Source organism: Euprymna scolopes, chromosome 27 (assembly GCF_053919585.1).
Source record: "Euprymna scolopes isolate OS-2025 chromosome 27, ASM5391958v1, whole genome shotgun sequence".
Lineage (NCBI taxonomy): Eukaryota > Metazoa > Mollusca > Cephalopoda > Sepiida > Sepiolidae > Euprymna > Euprymna scolopes.
Genome location: NC_136508.1, coordinates 86,211,478 through 86,233,160, shown reverse-complemented (window position 1 = coordinate 86,233,160; position 21,683 = coordinate 86,211,478). Strand labels below are relative to the sequence as shown.

The 21,683-nt window shown below is 29.9% G+C and overlaps 1 protein-coding gene across 4 annotated transcripts in view; it reads left to right on the top strand.

Moving 5' to 3' along the window:
* The first annotated feature begins 12,861 nt into the window (after positions 1 to 12,861).
* LOC145248963 (uncharacterized) overlaps positions 12,862 to 21,683 on the top strand; it is a 437,400-nt gene continuing 428,578 nt past the window's right edge. Inside the window, exon 1 of one of the 4 annotated variants that reach the window (XM_080110771.1) lies at positions 12,862 to 12,923. The gene's annotated coding sequence lies outside the window, so the exon portion shown is untranslated. The remainder of the gene's footprint in view (positions 12,924 to 21,683) is intronic. The other 3 variants (XR_013863438.1, XR_013863437.1, XR_013863436.1) reach the window with 3 other exon arrangements.

The window sequence follows — 21,683 nt, the reverse complement described above, 5'->3', positions numbered from 1 at the left end:
GCGGCATATTTAAGTCGGTTAGTTTTGTGCTGTTCAAGAAGACGTGGTTTCTGCAGTCGCTTTAAATGATTGAAACCCTTCATTTTAAGATGCCTTCTGATGGTTTTAGGACTACATTCTGCTGCTGTTTAGCTTTTCAATCGACTTGAGCTCATACTGGAGTTTTTTTGTTTTTTTTAACTTCTTCTGATGGTCGACATGGACTCTTTTTGTGCCCATATTGTTCTGGATTTCTTAAAAAGATTGTGATGACCGCTTTGCTACGATTCACTTCGTTTGCAATGGATCTATGGGAGAGTCCACCCCTATTAAGCTCAAAGATCCTTCCTCTCTCAAACCGATAATGGTTTCCTTTTTGCCATTTATAATTTAATAAGATGTTTTTTATCTACTAACAAGTTGCTTTTAGTAACATAGAAAGCTTTTCGTCTTCATTTTTTTTTCAAAACTAGCCGATTTTATTAAAGTGGTCTTATCATTTTGACCAGGTGAAAATTTTTTTTTTTTTTTTAAATAATTATTAGATCAGGGTTAAGGTTTCGAATGAAGCAGATTTCATTTTTTCCATCATATTTTCCCTTTTGGCAATGGTTTCAACCATTTGTCTGATTAAAAATTCGATATTATGCGTAAACGCTTACTTTCTTAAGTGATCTTATGATTTTGACCTGGACTGTAGGAGATTATAAATAGATATATAAATATCCGTTCACATACACCTTTCACGATAAAGCCAGAATCCAGAATTAGATAGAATCGAGCAATTGCATCCGCAACAGACAACGCTAGACCCAAAGTGGGTTTCGATGTACTGCATCTCATCAACGACGTGCTCCGACGTAGGTGCGAACCCAGGTAGTCGCACTCATGAAGTGGGCAATACTGACGACCTAACCATATGGGCCACGACGCAATTTATTGGCCATACCTCGATTTTTAAATTCTTATATTTTTATCCATTTCTACATTCTACAATGTGACAAGCAACGCGTCATATACAACTAAGATAGTTACTGCTGGTATGCAGGCGGTAGATATCACATCTACAAACATTAACTGAAATTAGTCAACTCCCCAGACACGATTTCGTGATGTTCCTCAACAATAAGAAATGGATAAAAATATAAGAATTTAAAAATCGAGGTATAGCCAATAGATTGCGCCGTGGCCCATATGGTTAGGTCGTCAGTATTGCACACTTCATGAGTGCGACGACCTGGGTTCGCGCCTATGTCGGAGCACGTCACTGATGAGATGCAGTATATCAAAACCCACTTTGGATCTGGCGTTGTCCGGTGTCGATGCAATTGCTCGATTCTATCTAATTCTGGGTTCTAGCTTTATTGTGAATGGGTATATATATATATATATATATATATATATATATATATATATAAATCCGACATTTGACAAAAAATTAATGAAATATCAGAGGGTGCTGAAGCCTAAATGGACAATGCCCGTACGTTTCCCAGCATTTCCTCACAGAAGACCAAAACAAATTAGCCGTGACTGTTCAATAATGTTCATCACCACTGTCCGCCAAACTTGTGGCAGACTTCCCTATCCGACTGTGAAACACTTGACTGTTTCTTCTAGAGTGTAATCGATGCCAGGACTTACAGACACATCTGCAACATTATCGACTCTCTAAAAACTACAATCGCGGGGTCGTTCATCGCTATAGAAAAGAAGGACATGGTTTCCGAACGAGTGCGACTTATTTCTTACCTGCCGTGAGACGATCGTTTTCATCCAACGACGGTTACATTAGGAATAATGTAGTAAGGAACTATTGTCTTTTACTATATATATATATATATATATATATATATATATATATATATATTACATACGCATATATATATATACATACGCATATATATATATACATACGCATATATATACATATATATACATACGTACATATATACATATATATACATACATATATATACATACACATATATATACATATATATACACACATATATATACATCTATACATACACATACATATATATACATACATATACACATACATGCATATATATACATACATATATATACATATATATATATACATATCCATATATATATATATATATATATATATATATATATATGTATGTATATATATATATATATATATGTATATATATATATATGTATATATATATATATATATATATATATATATATGTATATATAATACTAAAGCGGAGCTAATTGACATTCGTTTTTCTACAGCTTATTTTCTATTTCTCCTTTACTCACACAAAATACATTCTTAAATATTCAATCTTGGGACTGAATTATGTTTATAAAAACTTCCATTTGAATCGTTCAAACTAATCGAAATTTGTAATTAACAAATGATAACTCATCTTTTATTACATGTTTTACTATTTTCATCATCTCTCATTGTAGGTTGATCGCTTTCGTTCTATACGTCTTTCTCTCTCTCTCTCTCTCTCTCTCTCTCTCTCTCTCTCTCTCTCTCACACACACACACACACTATATATGTGTGTGTGTGTGTGTGTGTGTGTTTATTTAGCCAAAGTAAACAGAAAAAGAAGAGAACAAACAGATCTGAATAATCCATTATAAACAAATGAAAATAACGCCACAAGCAATAGTAACATTCAGCCTGTAGTTGAAGATGTAAAGAGAGAAATAGAAGAAAAGACCGCCATAATACGGTCAAAAACACGAATGTTTGATTTTACCTTTTTTTATTTTTTATTTAAATGGTTTGGGAAACTCCTTGTTTCTTAATTGAAATAATGTAAGCCGTGTTTTATCAGTAACTCCACCAGACATATTTAATTACTCTCTTTCTCTCTCTCTCTCTCTCTGTCTCTCTCTCTCTCTCTATATATATATATATATGTGTGTGTGTGTGTGTGTGTGTGTGTGTGTGTGTGTGTGTGTGTGTGTGTGTGAGCTTGTCTGTGTGTGCACAAGCGTAATTTTTAATTGCTTTTATCATGTAAGCAACCACATTAAAATAAGAAATCCCCCACCATTCACTGTAAATAGTTTGCGAGGGATGTTTAGCTGCGTGGCAAGGACTTAACCATCGTCTCGAGATCTTCTTCCGAAGGACGACAGCGACCTTCGAATGACCCCCTGAAGGTTATTACAACTAAAACAGCAAGAGAAAATTGATACGCACTGTAACGTCACAGCCGACAAACTATTGCGCGCCCACCACCCGCACTCCCGCCAATCATTGCACTGCGTAATTCTCCCATGCAACCAAGCGTAAAACCTTCGAACGGATTTAGGAGTCTGCTGTATTAAACAAACAAAAACAATTATTATCATTATTATTATTATTATTATTATTATTATTATTATTATTATTATTACTACTACGACTACGACTACGACTACTACTACTACTACTACTATTACTACAACAAGCAGTTCGTTTACACGCTTATTTGACAAGAAAGTAGTTTATCTAAAATGAAAAATCTTTACTAATGATAGACAATTCTTGGAACGAATCTCAGCTCTGTTTTCTTTCGGCTTCAGTGTTTTCTGAATTTTTGTACTAGCAGAAATGCCCGATGTTGCTCAGGATTAAATAATGATAACTACGTTTCTTTTCACTATGTTTATACCAACATTTTACTTTCTTTTTTGTTAATTGCACCCTCCCAATTTCCCGCATATATAGAGGAACATAGTATTTTAGACCTCTTGGAAAATGTTATATATAAAATATATTTGCAGTTTTAAAAGGGGAGGGGACATCCCTTCTATTGTCTTACTCCATGAATTCTACATATGAATACACTTTTAGTTTTTACTTAAATTCTCTACCCTTTTTTTATATACACACATGCGCACACATATACTTACACACACATACACATTGACATCTTTCATTCAGAACCGAAATATCTCAGCAGGTCGCTGCGTATTTCAATGAATATCTCTGTATTTCTAAACAAACGATATCATACACACCCACTCAACCCACTCAACCTACCAAACTACCAAACTGGCTTAATAAGAAAGGAATATGATGTGTTCCACTCCTGTTCCCTCGGTGTAAAATTGAACATAAATAAACATTTCCCACCATCCAATAATTTGCAAGATTCTTTAACAGAAATACGGTCAACTCATGCTGATCACCGTAAGATCTCTGAAGATTTTTTTTTATAACTTCCATCAATTTCCCCGACCCCAACTGCTCATGCAAAAGAGGCGAAATTTGCCCCTTTTGGGGCAGGGGCTAATAATCGTCATTTACGAAGCCAAGATTACATAAATTTGAAATGACCATTTAAATAGAGATTTATGTTCACAATAATACTTTCCGATACCCGAGTAAACGGAATATCATCTCCCTAGCGATCATCATAAGAATCTCACAGATTCCAACACGAAATTATTAAGAAAATCTTTAAAAAAACTGCTACAACTGTCCGCATACTTACTATATATATATATAAAAAAAAAGAATTCTACAAACGATTAATAAACTATCCATAAATTGCATAAAGTTAAAATCGCAAGTTTTCAGATTGTTTCCCCACTGGAAAAATTCTCCTGCACAAATAAGAAGAGAAATATGCACAGTTCTTATATCCATCCTCTGCTTACTGACCGAAGTTTACGCAACATATCCTAATTCTGTATTTCCTACCTAGATTTACATAAGATTAATAGAAGATTAACGTAAGATATCCAAATTCCATTTTATTGTGTTTCATTGTAATGATTTTTCTAGATTTTATTATATTTTTAAAAGATCTCCAACTTCCAAACGAACAAACAAATGAACAAACAAATGAACAAACAAACGAACAAACAATCGAACAAACAAATGAACAAACAATCGAACAAACAAATGAACAAACAAACGAACAAACAATCGAACAAACAAATGAACAAACAATCGAACAAACAAATGAACAAACAAACGAACAAACAAATGAACAAACAAATGAACAAACAAACGAACAAACAAATGAACAAACAAATGAACAAACAAACGAACAAACAAACGAACAAACAAATGAACAAACAAATGAACAAACAAACGAACAAACAAATGAACAAACAAATGAACAAACAATCGAACAAACAAATGAACAAACAAACGAACAAACAAATGAACAAACAAATGAACAAACAAACGAACAAACAATCGAACAAACAAATGAACAAACAATCGAACAAACAAACGAACAAACAAACGAACAAACAAATGAACAAACAAATGAACAAACAAACGAACAAACAAATGAACAAACAAATGAACAAACAAACGAACAAACAAACGAACAAACAAATGAACAAACAAATGAACAAACAAACGAACAAACAAATGAACAAACAAATGAACAAACAATCGAACAAACAAATGAACAAACAAATGAACAAACAAACGAACAAACAAATGAACAAACAAATGAACAAACAAACGAACAAACAAATGAACAAACAAATGAACAAACAAACGAACAAACAAACGAACAAACAAATGAACAAACAAATGAACAAACAAACGAACAAACAAATGAACAAACAAATGAACAAACAATCGAACAAACAAATGAACAAACAAACGAACAAACAAATGAACAAACAAATGAACAAACAAACGAACAAACAAATGAACAAACAAATGAACAAACAAACGAACAAACAAACGAACAAACAAATGAACAAACAAATGAACAAACAAACGAACAAACAAATGAACAAACAAATGAACAAACAAACGAACAAACAAATGAACAAACAAATGAACAAACAAACGAACAAACAAACGAACAAACAAATGAACAAACAAATGAACAAACAAACGAACAAACAAACGAACAAACAAATGAACAAACAAACGAACAAACAAACGAACAAATAAACGAACAAACAAACGAACAAACAAATGAACAAACAAACGAACAAACAAATGAACAAACAAACGAACAAACAAATGAACAAACAAATGAACAAACAAACGAACAAACAAACGAACAAACAAACGAACAAACAAATGAACAAACAAACGAACAAACAATAATCAACATAAGATGACCATTTTACAGATTCACTACTTAAACATAAAAAAACATTTAAGCCGTTTTATTTTATTTCGCCGGTGATTAACTACGCAATGTAATATCTTATAGGAAATTAAATTTGTAAAAATCATCCCAAAACCCTAAAACAATCAATCGAGACATGGAGGAAAAAGACACTGTACATATGTAGGAGATGAATAGTTTTTCCTTTTTTTAGTTATTATTTATTTGAATATCATACATGGTACCCGGTATTAGGAGTCAAGTTTATTTTGGAGTTAATAAAAAAAAAAAGCAGAAAACAATTGCTTTTCACTTGGGTAAAATAACTATCTGATTGTTAGCCGGGAAACGGAAGAAGCTTCGTTTTAGAGATGTTAACAATAATAAGCCATTTTCTGCATGTTCGGGAGAAAGAGAATCGGCAAGCTGCTATGGACAGCTGTTTCGTCGACATACACATCAACAAATGATCTTAGAATGCGATTTGGAAGATTATTGATAAAGATGAGGAAGAGTGTTGGACCCATAATACATCTTTGGTGCACATTGATAGAGTGTGTGCTTTAGACATCTGCCCATTCACCTTTATATAGATCTATCAGACTGTTGTGGTTTTAAAGGGCAGAAAATAAATAAGCCAACAAGAACGTATAGTTAACAAGTGTAGGTATTTACCGAAAGTACTGAAGTAATGTGTTGCCACAGAATGATTCTGGATAGATCATTGCAATTCTGTCTATTCATACTGTTCTGAACATTCCATGTAGTGACGCAAGAGAGTAGATCACAATAACACAGAGAGAAAGTATTTGATGATTGAGAAAACATTTTCAGATATTCCATTGTTAGCAAGTTTATGAAGCAAACATTTGTGTCAGATACTATCAAAGGAAAAGCTGATAAACACAACGAGAATATTCAGGACATCAAAATGGAATTCCGAAGTAAGTGTGCATTGCTAAGGATGAAAAGGGGAAAACTGGAAACAATAGAGACCATGGAACTACCAAACCAAGAGGAGATAAAGGCGCTTGGCGAACAAAATAGCTATAAATATTTAGAAGTTCTGGAAGCAGGTATCATCAAATCTAGAGAAATTAAAGAGATGGTTGAAAAAGAATGCATGCGAACAAGAAACGCTTAGAAACGAACTTATATAGTGACGATCGAGTTAGAAGAATGAGCACGAGAGCAGTATCACGAATAAGATGCTCCGGATCATTCATAGGCGGGACAAAAGAAGAACTTGGCCATATTGACTAGGAAACTAGGAAACATGATTACACACCATGCACTGCACTCGAAAGATGATTTGGATCGACTGTACGTGAAAAGGAACGAAAAAGGATAAGACTGAACGATCCGTTGAAAACCGAAGTTTCCTCGAGATTTAGTCGTAATCAATACGAAAATAAATACCCTCTCTCAAAAAGAAATAACTTGAAAAGCAAAAAAAAACAAATCTAGTACTAGATATTATAGTCGTACTCTGTGGTGAGGCCTAAATTGATAACGTTTTAGGAGTGTGGCTCACCTCTTAGTTTCTATTACTTCACCTTTACTTTGAACTGGTGTACGCAAACCTTTCTTTCCTGGATACCGTATGAAGCTGCAGTCGGTGGTGGGCGTTCATCATAAAAGTATTATTTAAGTTTTACTACTGTTCTCATCTTGAGTGTTATTTTCACATTGTTTCGCTACATGCAGAGAACTTTCCAGGGCAGGTGCTCAAGTGAACAAAAAAAAAAGCGGCAAAAATATAGTAATGGTGGGACATAGGTCTATAATAAATTCCTCTGAAAAGTGAACTTACAAAACTGGAGTAAAACGTGGGCACCTCTAGAATCAACACCCCCACTGCACATCCCTGTTTCGGTATCTTTTCGAACTCGAAAATCTTTCTGTCGAACTCAAGAATCTGCACGAAGATAACATCGACCGAGACGTTATGAAAATAACACTCAAGATGAGAACAATAGTTATTAGATAATATCACAAAGAATCCAATATTCAAAACTTCAGAAACATAATGAATGCAATCACATTCCATGAATACAAATTTGAACTTGAAGTATAAAACGACTGTTAAAAAAGACGAGATTCGAAATGAAATAATAATAATTAAATAACGCAGTGAATGCTGAGATGCCATAAAACAAAACAACCAAAACGGAAACTGAAAGCAGTAAAAAAAAAAAGCATTTTCTTTTCTTTCTATCATCCCGGCTGTACTATGTAAAAAAATGCTCCGATGAGGTTGCTCCAGTTCTCTCCCAACTTTACAACGCTGAACAAAGTAGGGGAGGGTTAGGCAGTAGCCCTAGATATATCTAAGGCTTTTGGCAGGGTATGGCACGATGGTCTTCTGAGGAAAATTAGATCATACGGTATCACTCGACGAATACTTAACATAATTAAATCCTTCTTAATAAGAGAAGAATCCAGGTTGTCCTCGACTGTTATGCATCTAAACAATATGATATAAATGTGTTTCTGTCTTAGATATGTGTTCATTCGTTTTCCCCTCGTGCCTGTTATAGAGCATGGTGTCGTCAGCAAATATACCCATCTCAGAGAAAATTTTATCAGGGGGGTCATTTATGAATATTAGGAATAATAAAGGTCCAAGGATAGACCACTAAAGTACACATGCATTTATATCATATTGTTTTGACGTACAACCATCAATGGCAACTTGGATTCTTCTCTTATTTAAGAGAAGAATTAATTATGTTAAGTCTTCGTCCTTAATACCATATAATCTGATTTTCCTGAGAAGATCATAGTGCCATACCTTGTAAAAAGACTTAGCTATATCTAGAGATACTGCCTTACCTTCCCCTATTTTATCCAGTGTATAGTATATACGTTCAGAGATTACAGTTAGGATATCTGCAGTAGGACGGGTTTGTCTAAATCCATATTGTTGGTCAGACAAAAGTTTAGTAACTGTAAAGTGGTTGACTAGAGTATCGTTAATTATGGCCTCAAGTATTTTGGCGAAAAGAGGGAAGAGGCTAATGGGGCGATAATTTAATGGGGCAGTTCTTTTACCAGAATTCTTGTAAACTGGTGCCACAAAAGCAGTTTTCTAGCAGTTAGGAAGGCAAAATTCGTTAAGGCATTTGTTGAAAAGTTTGGAAAGATCTGGGGCAATCTCAGCGAAACATTTTTTTAATAGTACAGCCGGGATGAAATCAGGTCCACATGCTTTTGAGGTGTTTAGGGTTCTTATATGATGAACTTGAGAAAGGAGTGATTTTCAGATCATCTAACGCGGTTTCTGTCCACAAAGAAAAATCAGTGAGAGAATGGTTTGCTGGTTCTAATGTAGAGTTTGAGGTAAACCGACAGGCAAGCATGTTAGCTTTCTTGGTTGCCATGGCAACAACCTCATGATTGTTTGATAATAGGGGAATTGTTGGTTGCCCATTATTTACTACACTGTTGAAGATTTTCTAGAAATCATGAGTTTATAATTCCTGCGCTTCAATTCGTTTTCTGCTGGTTTCAGTATAGTCTATCTTAGTTGTTGCTATTTCTTCCTTACAATTATTTCTAGCTTCTATAAACTTTTGTCTGTTTGTAATGGATTTATGTCAGATAAATCTGCGGTACGCATGCTACGCAAGTAGAAGTAAACCATTGAGGATTGAGGAGAGTGGGATTTGCTATAGAATTTCCGTGTACGAACATGTGCTTTAATTGGTGCTTTGAACTATTCAGTGGTCTCATTTGTGCAGGAAAAGAAAATATATTTCTCTATTTGGCATCTCTTCAGCGAGCCTTCTTATAATACCTTGTCGTTTTGAGCAATGGCTCTTCAGCTTTGGGTCGAGAATTTAGAGCGATTTCTACCATTATCACATCATGATCATCATTCCCGAGTGGTATATGTGCATTCATTACACAATCATCGGGTACTACGATCAGAAATAGATGTAGAAGTAAGGCTTGTTGGTCCTGTCAATCTGGGAGATGGGTCGGAAACGTGACTGTGATAGGGAATGAGATATAGAGAAGCCATGTTGCCAGCTGTGTCTGTGTAAGTAGAGAATCTAAGCCAATTACTGTGGTCGACAATAAAGTCACCAAATACATATACTTGCACGCTAGTATCAAGGGAAATTTCTGTATCTATGCTGTCAGAAACTAGGTTGATTAGGGTACAGTCCTGGGTCGAGAGAGAGCGGTAGAGAAAATATAAGTAGCTAACGTTATATTGCAGGTGAAGTCATGAAGGCCTGGTCGTCTGATTCTAGTTTTAATTCTCTAGTCAAGGGAAGTATGTTTCGAATATAGAATCCAAGTCCGTTTATATGTCTGAGCCCTTACGGCAGAGTGGGAGATAATTAGGCACGTTAAAGTGGTTAGAAAGGATGGAGGAGAAAAGATTAGTTTCACTTAGCCCTAAGATATCCGAGGAGTTTGCTAGGAGAAATGATTCAACATAATTTAAATTAGTTCTAAGCCCACGGATATTCATGAATGCAAGCAATAACATATCTATTTATTCTATAAATTGAGTTTTCCTCACTCTGATATTGACATTAAAAGCCTACTTTTCTATTTAAAAATTATTAAAATTAATTTCTTAATATACTTAGTGACGGATATGCTATAAGATTAACAAATTTTGCATATTCCTTTGAAAAAACGAGCGTTCATTAATTAATTATTTATCTTTTATGGTTTCTTATTAGATGATTAGTTTCATATAACTATTGGTTTCATATAACTATTGGTTTCATATAAGTATTAGTTTCATATAACTATTGGTTTCATATAACTATTGGTTTCATATAACTATTGGTTTCATATAACTATTAGTTTCATATAACTATTGGTTTCATATAACTATTGGTTTCATATAACTATTGGTTTCATATAACTATTGGTTTCATATAACTATTGGTTTCATATAACTATTAGTTTCATATAACTATTGGTTTCATATAACTATTGGTTTCATATAACTATTGGTTTCATATAACTATTGGTTTCATATAACTATTACATCTAATTTGTTGTATGCATAGTTTCTACATTGTGCATAATTTCGTAGAATACAGGATGAAAACATGCTAGTACACGAACAAGTTTTATATCTATATCTATCAATATATCTTTCTCTCTCTCCTTTTCTCCCTCTCCCTCCCTTCCCTCTCTCTCTCTCTATCTCTCTCTCTCTCTGTCTATATATGTATGTATGTATAAGTGAACTTGTCTGTGTGTGCGAAACGTCTCTAGCAAACTCTTCTCTGAATATTTGGTTTATAGACTTGAAACTTGATATATAGAGCATTTATACATCGGAAATACTTTCGATTTGGTTTTTAGCCTGTAAATTAGCCATTATGCGCACATACATACACATTTTTAGCTTGAAGTTGCTTAATTTTTTGCATTTTCATCCATCAAACGGTAACGGCGAAGGCTGAAACGCTGAATGCTTTGGTTTCGATTTCAACTGATAGTACCGAAATCATTTTTATTAACCTTTTAACCCATTACTCTATATATTGAGCACAATATAATGATCAATAGAGAATTTGCTCTATAATAATAAATAAGAAATCTGTACGAATTCAAATATAATGTTTAAGCGTATTTTTTAAAACCGGAAAACGCCGGGTAACCTGCTAGTAATTAATATAAAACGCATTAGAATAAAGTTATCCATCGAACTCGCATAGTTTCAATGTGTGAAAGATTTTTAAACGTTAAAAGTGCAGAATAGTTAACACTCGGTAACATATAAATTAAATGGCGAAATCCGCGTAGCTCTAGCGTCTGGAAACGCTTTCTAATATTGTTTAGACAGATTTAAGAGAGAATTTCATTCTAATACGTTTTATATCAATTATGTTTTGTTGTTTTTGCTTTCATTTAACTCTTAAGTGTTTTAATGTTAGCTATTCTGTACTTTTAACATTTAGCCAATCGCACTAATTGCAGAATATTCATAATTAATGTTAAGAAATGAAGAAACAGCAAAACATTTTTAAAATGATTTCCAGTTCAAAAAGGACGCTTAATGGGTAACAATATTTTTATTACGAAAAAATTAGTTAACTCAAAAATATGCAATCTAACGTGAATTAAAGAAAGGTTTCAGTTCAAAATTCAGTACCGATTCCTGTGTTCGATAAGATGCACCTGCAGAAGGTCGAAGGTTACATTGGACGAAATCTTGTGAAAATATTATCAAGAATAGTATCCTTGATAATCCAAATGATACAACTTTTCAATTCGCATCTAAAAAATTCTGAAACAATGTATTTAATTGAGTTTTAAATAGTTATTTTATTCCGATATGAAATAACCTACTACAAACCAATGAACGTTTCTGCATTACCTAAACTAAAAAGTGTTAATATGCTGTATTACAAAGAAACCAGTCAAACGACTATGAAATAACTATTTGCTTTCGGCAATCAACAATCTCAAAATGGTTGATATGCCGTTAACCGACAAACTTAACCAATGTAATTATCAACAGTAAATCCGCTAACATCATATACGTTTCTTCATTTATGTGAGTGTTGGAGGAGGAGGAGGAGGAAGAAGAAGCTGATTAAATTTTAGTTCGCTTTTTCGGTATCAACCAAAATCATTACCGATACTTTCTTTCTGCTACCTTTTTTTTACACCCGCCCACCCTCTCGTTTATATTTAACACATCTAACTACAACTGCATTTGCACCCCCCCATCTCTCTCTCTCTCTCTCTTTCTCTTTCTCTCTCTCTCTCACTCTCTCTCCCTCCTTCTCTCACAAACACACAAACACACTTACTATTTCATAGCTTTCGTTAAGGTCACCTTTGAATGCCCTCCTCCGATTCACAATGATATAACTCGCCATCTTGTGAGTATCACGTCAGTGTTTCCATACTAAATTCCCTATTACCGGAGATCTTTTTTTTTCATTGCACTAAGCGGCACAGTTTGCGCAAGTCGCTTACAACAATGAAAATATAATTCATAAATTATTCTTTTTAGTTTTTCTTTTTCTTTTTCTGTTATTGTTGTTCTCCCCAATTTCTAACAAGAGAGCGCATTGTAATTAATTATTAACATTTTTTTGCGCTTTATCACTACTGCTGCTCCTACTGCTGAGTGCTGCGTACCCCAAGACATTCAATTTCGATGAGCTCTTTCGACTGAAATAAACATTACGAAAACGGAAGCAAAGACCCACTCCCCTCTGCCATTCGTTCCAATTTTTTTATTTATTTATTTATTTTTTATTTTTTTTTTTTTTGCTTCGTGGATGTTTTCCCTGGTGCTTCACACATTATTATAATAGAAGAGTTCTGTAAGTGAAAATAGCGAAATAAAAGTTATATATCTACAGGGTGACCCCCCCCCTCAAAAAAAAAAACAGAGGACATTCAATTGTTTTTCTGATCATTTTACAGTCAACGGAGAAAACAAAAGGGCAAAGACCCTAGTGTTTTGATGTGATGTTTTGAATATAATAAACTAGTTATGACCAAAGTTACATTTCATTCGGACAAAACACCAAGAAACGGGGCCTAATTAGAGTTGGGCCCGTTTTTTTTTTGGGGGGGGGGGTCACCCTGTGTATATATATATATATATATATATATATATATATATATATATATATATATATATATGTATGTGTGTGTGTGTGTGTGTGTGTGTGTGTGTGTGTGTGTGTGTGTGTGTGTGTGGAGAAAGAAAGAGTGAGAGAAAGAATATAATGAAAAATAATGCAATAAATAATTTTTATTCGTCATCAATTAATTTTCTTCGTTTATATGCAGAGTGGGACAGAGCAACTTGCTTATTTGGAATATGAATTATACACAAATAAGCAAGTTGCTCTGCCTCACCCTGTGTATATGTGTGTGTATGTGTGTCTGAGTTATCTACAATAATCTAATTTCTAGAATTTGTCTAAAATTTTAGGTTGAAGGGGTTTTAAAAAGAAATTAAATTTAGGGAATATTCCTTAATCAATGTCTAATGACTATATATCAAAATCGATACAAGTCTGAGTTTGATGCATTTTTTAATATGAAGTTGCGTCATTTTAAGCTCCTTTTTATGTGACTGAAAATGGAATATATATATATATATATATAGTCTTTGAAGTTTTTAACATATATATATATATATATATATGAGGGAATAAAGACAATTAAAAGACTCTTTAAATGGAGACTTATCAAGCTCGACATGTGGGGTGGAGCATAAGCATATAAAACAAGTTATAAACAAGATAAAGCAAATATAATTATATATGAATTTATGTGTCAGTTTTTTATTTGTTTTGTTTACATAATATAGTCACTACACATTAAAGTCTGGAGGGAGCTCAAGGTTGAGGGTTAATGGTATCGTAAAAAAATTTGATAATTTATTTTAGACGACGGCTCTTCAAGAACCTGTTCACACTTGACTTAAGAACAACCATTTTATAGTCGGCTGGGAAGCACATACGTGGTGTTGTGTAAAAGTATTCCGTGGTATTATGGAAACAAATTCTGCTCATGGAATTTTTGCTTAGATTTAGGCAAAGGTAGAGACATTGCTGATCGCTGCCATATCTAGTCAGTTTTTGCTTAACTTTGACTTAATTTCAAAACTTATGTAAGTATATTAATTTAAAGACTTATGTAAGTATGTTTATATAAAAGACTTAAACAAATATATTAATTTAAAGACTTAAATAAATATGTTAATTTAAAGACTTAAATAAATATATTAATTTAAAGACTTAAATAAATATATTAATTTAAAGACTTAAATAAATATATTTATTTAAAGACTGAAATAAATATATTAATGTAAAGACTGAAATAAATATATTAATCTAAAGACTAAAATAAATATATTAATTTAAAGACTTAAATAAATATATTAATTGAAAGACTTAAATAAATATATTAATTTAAAGACTTTTGTAAGTATGTTAATTTAAAGACTTAAATAAATATATTAATTTAAAGACTTATGTAAGTATGTTAATTTAAAGACTTAAATAAATATGTCAATTTAAAGACTTAAATAAATATGTCAATTTAAAGACTTAAATAAATATGTTAATTTAAAGACTTAAATAAATATGTTAATTTAAAGACTTAAATAAATATGTCAATTTAAAGACTTAAATAAATATGTTAATTTAAAGACTAAAATAAATATATTAATTTAAAGACTTAAATAAATATGTTAATTTAAAGACTTAAATAAATATGTTAATTTAAAGACTTAAATAAATATGTTAATTTAAAGACTTAAATAAATATATTAATTTAAAGACTTAAATAAATATGTTAATTTAAAGACTAAAATAAATATGTTAATTTAAAGACTTAAATAAATATGTTAATTTAAAGACTTAAATAAATATATTAATTTAAAGACTTAAATAAATATGTTAATTTAAAGACTTAAATAAATAAGTTACTTTAAAGACTTAAATAAATATGTTAATTTAAAGACTTATGTAAGTATGTAACTTTAAAGACTAAAATAAATATATTAATTTAAAGACTTATGTAAGTATGTTAATTTAAAGACATAAATAAATATGTTAATTTAAAGACTTAAATAAATATGTTAATTTAAAAACTTTAATAAATATGTTAATTTAAAGACTTAAATAAATATGTTAATTTAAAAACTTAAATAAATATGTCAATTTAAAGACTTAAATAAATATGTTAATTTAAAGACTTAAATACATATGTTAATTTAAAGACTTAAATAAATATGTTAATTTAAAGACTTAAATAAATGTGTTAATTTAAAGACTTAAATAAATATGTTAATTTAAAGACTTATATAAATATGTTAATTTAAAAACTTAAATAATATGTTAATTTAAAGACTTAAATAAATATATACATTTAAAGACTTAAATAAATGTGTTAATTTAAAGACTGAAATAAATATGTTAATTTCAAGACTTAAATACATATGTTAATTTAAAGACTTAAATACATATATTAATTTAAAGACTTAAATAAATATCTTATTTTAAAGACTAAATTAATATGTTAATTTAAGGACTTAAATACATATGTAAATTTAAAGACTTAAATAAATATGTTAATTTCAAGACTTATGTAAGTAGTTTAATTTAAAGACTTGTGTAAGTATGTTAATTTAAAGACTATAATAAATATATTAATTTAAATACTTAAGTAAATATATTAATTTAAAGCCTTAAATACATATGTTAATGTAAAGACTTATGTAAGTATGTTAATTTAAGACTTAAATACATACGTTAATTTAAAGACTTAAATAAATATATTAATTTAAAGACTTAAGTCAATATATTAATTTAAAGCCTAAAATACATATGTTTATTTAAAACTTATGTAAGTATGTTAATTTTACGACTTAAATACATATGTTCATTTAAAGACTTAAATAAATATGTTAATTTAAAGACTGAAATAAATATATTAATTTAAAGACTTAAATAAATGTATTAATCTAAAGACTTAAATAAATATATTAATTTAAAGACTTATGTAAGTATGTTAATTTAAAGACTTAAATAAATATGTCAATTTAAAGACTTAAATAAATATGTTAATTTACAGACTTAAATAAATATGTTAATTTAAAGACTTAAATAAATATGTTAATTTACAGACTTAAATAAATATATTAATTTAAAGACTTAAATAAATATATTAATTTAAAGACTTAAATAAATATGTTAATTTAAAGACTGAAATAAATATATTAATTTAAAGACTTAAATAAATATATTAATCTAAAGACTTAAATAAATATATTAATTTAAAGACTTATGTAAGTATGTTAATTTAAAGACTTAAATAAATATGTCAATTTAAAGACTTAAATAAATATGTTAATTTACAGACTTAAATAAATATGTTAATTTAAAGACTGAAATAAATATATTAATTTAAAGACTTAAATAAATATATTAATCTAAAGACTTAAATAAATATATTAATTTAAAGACTTATGTAAGTATGTTAATTTAAAGACTTAAATAAATATGTCAATTTAAAGACTTAAATAAATATGTTAATTTACAGACTTAAATAAATATGTTAATTTAAAGACTTAAATAAATATGTTAATTTACAGACTTAAATAAATATATTAATTTAAAGACTTAAATAAATATATTAATTTAAAGACTTAAATACATATGTTAATTTAAAGACTATAATAAATATATTAATTTAAAGACTTAAATAAATATGTTAATTTTAAGACTTAAATAAATATGTTAATTTAAAGACTTAAATAAATATGTTAATTTAAAAACTGAAATAAATATGATTATTTAAAGACTTAAATAAATATATTAATTTAAAGACTTAAATAAATATGTTAATTTAAAGACTTTAATACATATGTTAATTTAAAGACTTAAATAAATATGTTAATTTTAAGACTTAAATAAATATGTTAATTTAAAGACTTAAATAAATATGTTAATTCAAAGACTGAAATAAATATGTTTATTTAAAGACTTAAATAAATATATTAATTTTACGACTTAAATAAATATGTTAATTTAAAGACTTTAATAAATATGTTAATTTAAAGACTTAAATAAATATGTTAATTTAAAGACTTAAATACATATGTTAATTTAAAGACTTAAATAAATATATTAATTTAAAGACTTAAATAAATATATTAATTTAAAGACTTAAATAAATATGTTAATTTAAAGACTTAAATAAATATGTTAATTTAAAGACTTAAATAAATATGTTAATTTAAAGACTTAAATAAATATGTTAATTTAAAGACTTAAATAAATATGCTAATTTAAAGACTTAAATAAATATGTTAATTTAAAGACTTAAATAAATATGTTAATTTAAAGACTTAAATAAATATGTTAATTTAAAGACTTAAATAAATATGTTAATTTAAAGACTTAAATAAATATGTTAATTTAAAGACTTAAATAAATATGTTAATTTAAAGACTTAAATAAATATGTTAATTTAAAGACTTAAATAAATATGTTAATTTAAAGACTTAAATAAATATATTAATTTAAAGACTTAAATAAATATATTAATTTAAAGACTTAAATAAATATGTTAATTTAAAGACTTAAATAAATATGTTAATTTAAAGACTTAAATAAATATGTTAATTTAAAGACTTAAATACATATGTTTATTGAAAGACTTAAATAAATATATTAATTTTAAGACTTAAATAAATATATTAATTTAAAGACTTTAATAAATATGTTAATTTAAAGACTTAAATAAATATGTTAATTTAAAGACTTAAATAAATATATTAATTTAAAGACTTAAATTAATATATTAATTTAAAGACTTTAATAAATATGTTAATTTAAAGACTTAAATAAATATGTTAATTTAAAGACTTAAATAAATATATTAATTTAAAGACTTAAATTAATATATTAATTTAAAGACTTTAATAAATATGTTAATTTAAAGACTTAAATAAATATGTTAATTTAAAGACTTAAATAAATATGTTAATTTAAAGACTTAAATAAATATATTAATTTAAAGACTTAAATTAATATATTAATTTAAAGACTTTAATAAATATGTTAATTTAAAGACTTAAATAAATATATTAATTTAAAGACTTAAATAAATATGTTAATTTAAAGACTTAAATAAATATGTTAATTTAAAGACTTAAATAAATACGTTAATTTAAAGACTTAAATAAATATGTTAATTTAAAGACTTAAATAAATATGTTAATTTAAAGACTTTAATACATATGTTAATTTAAAGACTTAAATAAATATGTTAATTTAAAGACTTATATAAATATTTAAATTTCAAGACTTTAATAAATATGTTAATTTAAAGACTTTAATAAATATGTTAATTTAAAGACTTAAATAAATATATTTATTTAAAGACTTATATAAATATGTTAATTTAAAGACTTAAATAAATATATTTATTTAAAGACTTATATAAATATGTTAATTTAAAGACTTAAATAAATATATTTATTTAAAGACTTATATAAATATGTTAATTTAAAGACTTAAATAAATATATTTATTTAAAGACTTATATAAATATTTAAATTTCAAGACTTTAATAAATATGGTTATGTAAAGACTCAAATAAATATGTTAATTTAAAGACTTATGTTAGTATGTTAATTTAAATACGTGAATAAATATGTTAATTTAAAGACTTAAATAAATATGTTAATTAAAAGACTTTAATAATTTTATGTGTTTGTTAATAGAAATTCTTGTGTGCAGGGCGTTTGCTCAGTTGGTAGAGTGCTTGCCTTGCATGCAAGAGGCTCGGGTTTCGAATCCTGAGTTCGGATGTGTCTAACTGATGAGCCCAAATGAGGGCGAAACACGAGTCTTGGACTTCCGGTTCTTTGACTCTTATGGCTCTTGTAGGCGTTGACGTTTTTTGGCTGTGGAATTTATTATATGCAATCTCTTACATTCTGAAATATCCTATCATAAGTTGCTCGCTTGGTTAGCATTGCATTGCTGGATGGCATCGTCCTTTCGAGTTAAAACTCCTACGTGTGAGACATCGGCTTGGGGGTTATTAGCTGGTTGGATGACCGCGTCCCTTGTTGAGACGAAGTAGGTTCATTTCACAGTCGGATTTCGGCGCGGTTTGCTTGATCTGTGTTGGTTAATAGAAATTCTTGTGTGCAGGGCGTTTGCTCAGTTGGAAGAGTGCTTGCCTTGCATGCAAGAGGCCCGGGTTTCGAATCCTGAGTTCGGATGTGTCTAACTGATGAGCCCAAATTAGGGCGAAACTCGAGTCTTGGACTTCCGGTTCTTTGACTTTTATGGCTCTTGTAGGCTGCGACGTTGTTTGACTGTGGAATTTATTATATATATATATATATATATATATATATATATGTGTGTGTATTGCAAACTCTCCGAACTGTAAGAAACAAAGTACAGTAAGTTGCTCGCTGCTGTGCCAACACCTACTGCTGAAACAAGGAGAGTTTCAAGAAAGCAACAGGTCCACTCTCCTCCAAGTTCAAGACGGGCAAGGTCATCACTGATCAAGCAGATGCAGCATTGTGCTGAACACTACCAAGCGTTCTATGCAACGCTGAACACTATAAGCGACACAACTCTTGGTGCCATCCCAGATGGCAGTCATGGAGGAGCTAGACACTCTACTCACTGTAGAAGAGCTCAGCAAAACCATCGACTGCCTAGCCTGTGGAAAAGCGCCTGGAATCGACGGAATTCCCCTAGAGGTTCTTAAGAGCAGAAAACCAGGCCTGCTCCAGCTACTCCACAAGCTCCTCTTATTCTGCTGGAAACTAGGCTACATCGCTCAGAACATTCGAGATGCCAATATCGTCACCTTATATAAAGTAACAGGAGATCGTAGCGACTGCAACAACTACAGGGACATCTCTCTCCTAAGTGTTGTAGGCAAACTGTTCTCCTATGTTGATCTTCGCCTGCAGATCCTAGACTCTCACATCTACTCAGGGCCCCAATGTGGCTTCAAGGCTGATCAGTTAACAATAGACATGATCTTCTCACTAAGAGCTGCAGGAGAAATGTCAGAAGCAGTGCTTGCTACTCTACATTGCCTTCATCGATCTCAAAAAGTGTTTGATCTGGTCAATCGAAGCGAATTCTTCCAATTGTTGCAGAAAATCAGCTGCTCCCCGCACCTGTTCGCAGTAGCCTCATTAACAATCGCCCTATTGGGGACTGGCAGTACGACAGAGCACATTTAATGAAGAAACACCGAGTGATGAATCAACTACAATGAACAGTTAGGCGGAAGCAACGACATCAGCAGCCCCAGTAGCCATCCACCTCCATCTGCACCAAGTACAGCAAGAACTGCCACTTTCGAGTTGGACTCTATAGCCATTCTATTGTAAGAGATACAATACGGCTATCTTCAAATAGTCACTTGTCATAAACTAGCACATAATATTCATTCAATTTATTATTTTAAATTCTGATAATATTATTCATTATCCAATTGATAATTTACCCATTTTATTAATCTTTGCCCTCGAGTGGCGTTTAGCCTTGACAAATGGTGACGGGCCATGACTGAAAAACATTATTTGAAAAACATTTCAGTTCACATGACGTGTTGATGTCTCGTTGAAATTTATATCTATTTCAGATCTTAAAATGCCATGAAAAAATGTTATTCAATTGTATTTAATATTTAGTCGAGTTTTTTTTTTTGTAAAGTGAAGAGAATCGTTTATTCGTTTAAGGATAAAATGCGTCGTTTTTGATCTTTTCTGTCGGTCGAATCCGATTGCATCTATTATCGAATGGCAATGAAATATTAAACAAGGAGTTTAGAGTTCGATGCACTATAACGGTGAAACAGAAATAGAATGAAACGAAGCTTCAAATTACTTTATATTAATTATTATTATTTTAATTAATTATTTATTATTTTACTCTTTGTGAAATGAATTCCATTGTTCTTTTTTTTTCTTCATTTTTCCTTTTTTTTTTTTTTGTTTTCTTCAGCAGGATCGTTAAAAGTTTCATCACGTGATCTTCATGAAAATTAGTGTCAAATGTAAAACGGTGTCACAAAAATTGAGAAATTGAAGACTATTTGCATCTTTTGTATAATGAGGTCGTGTA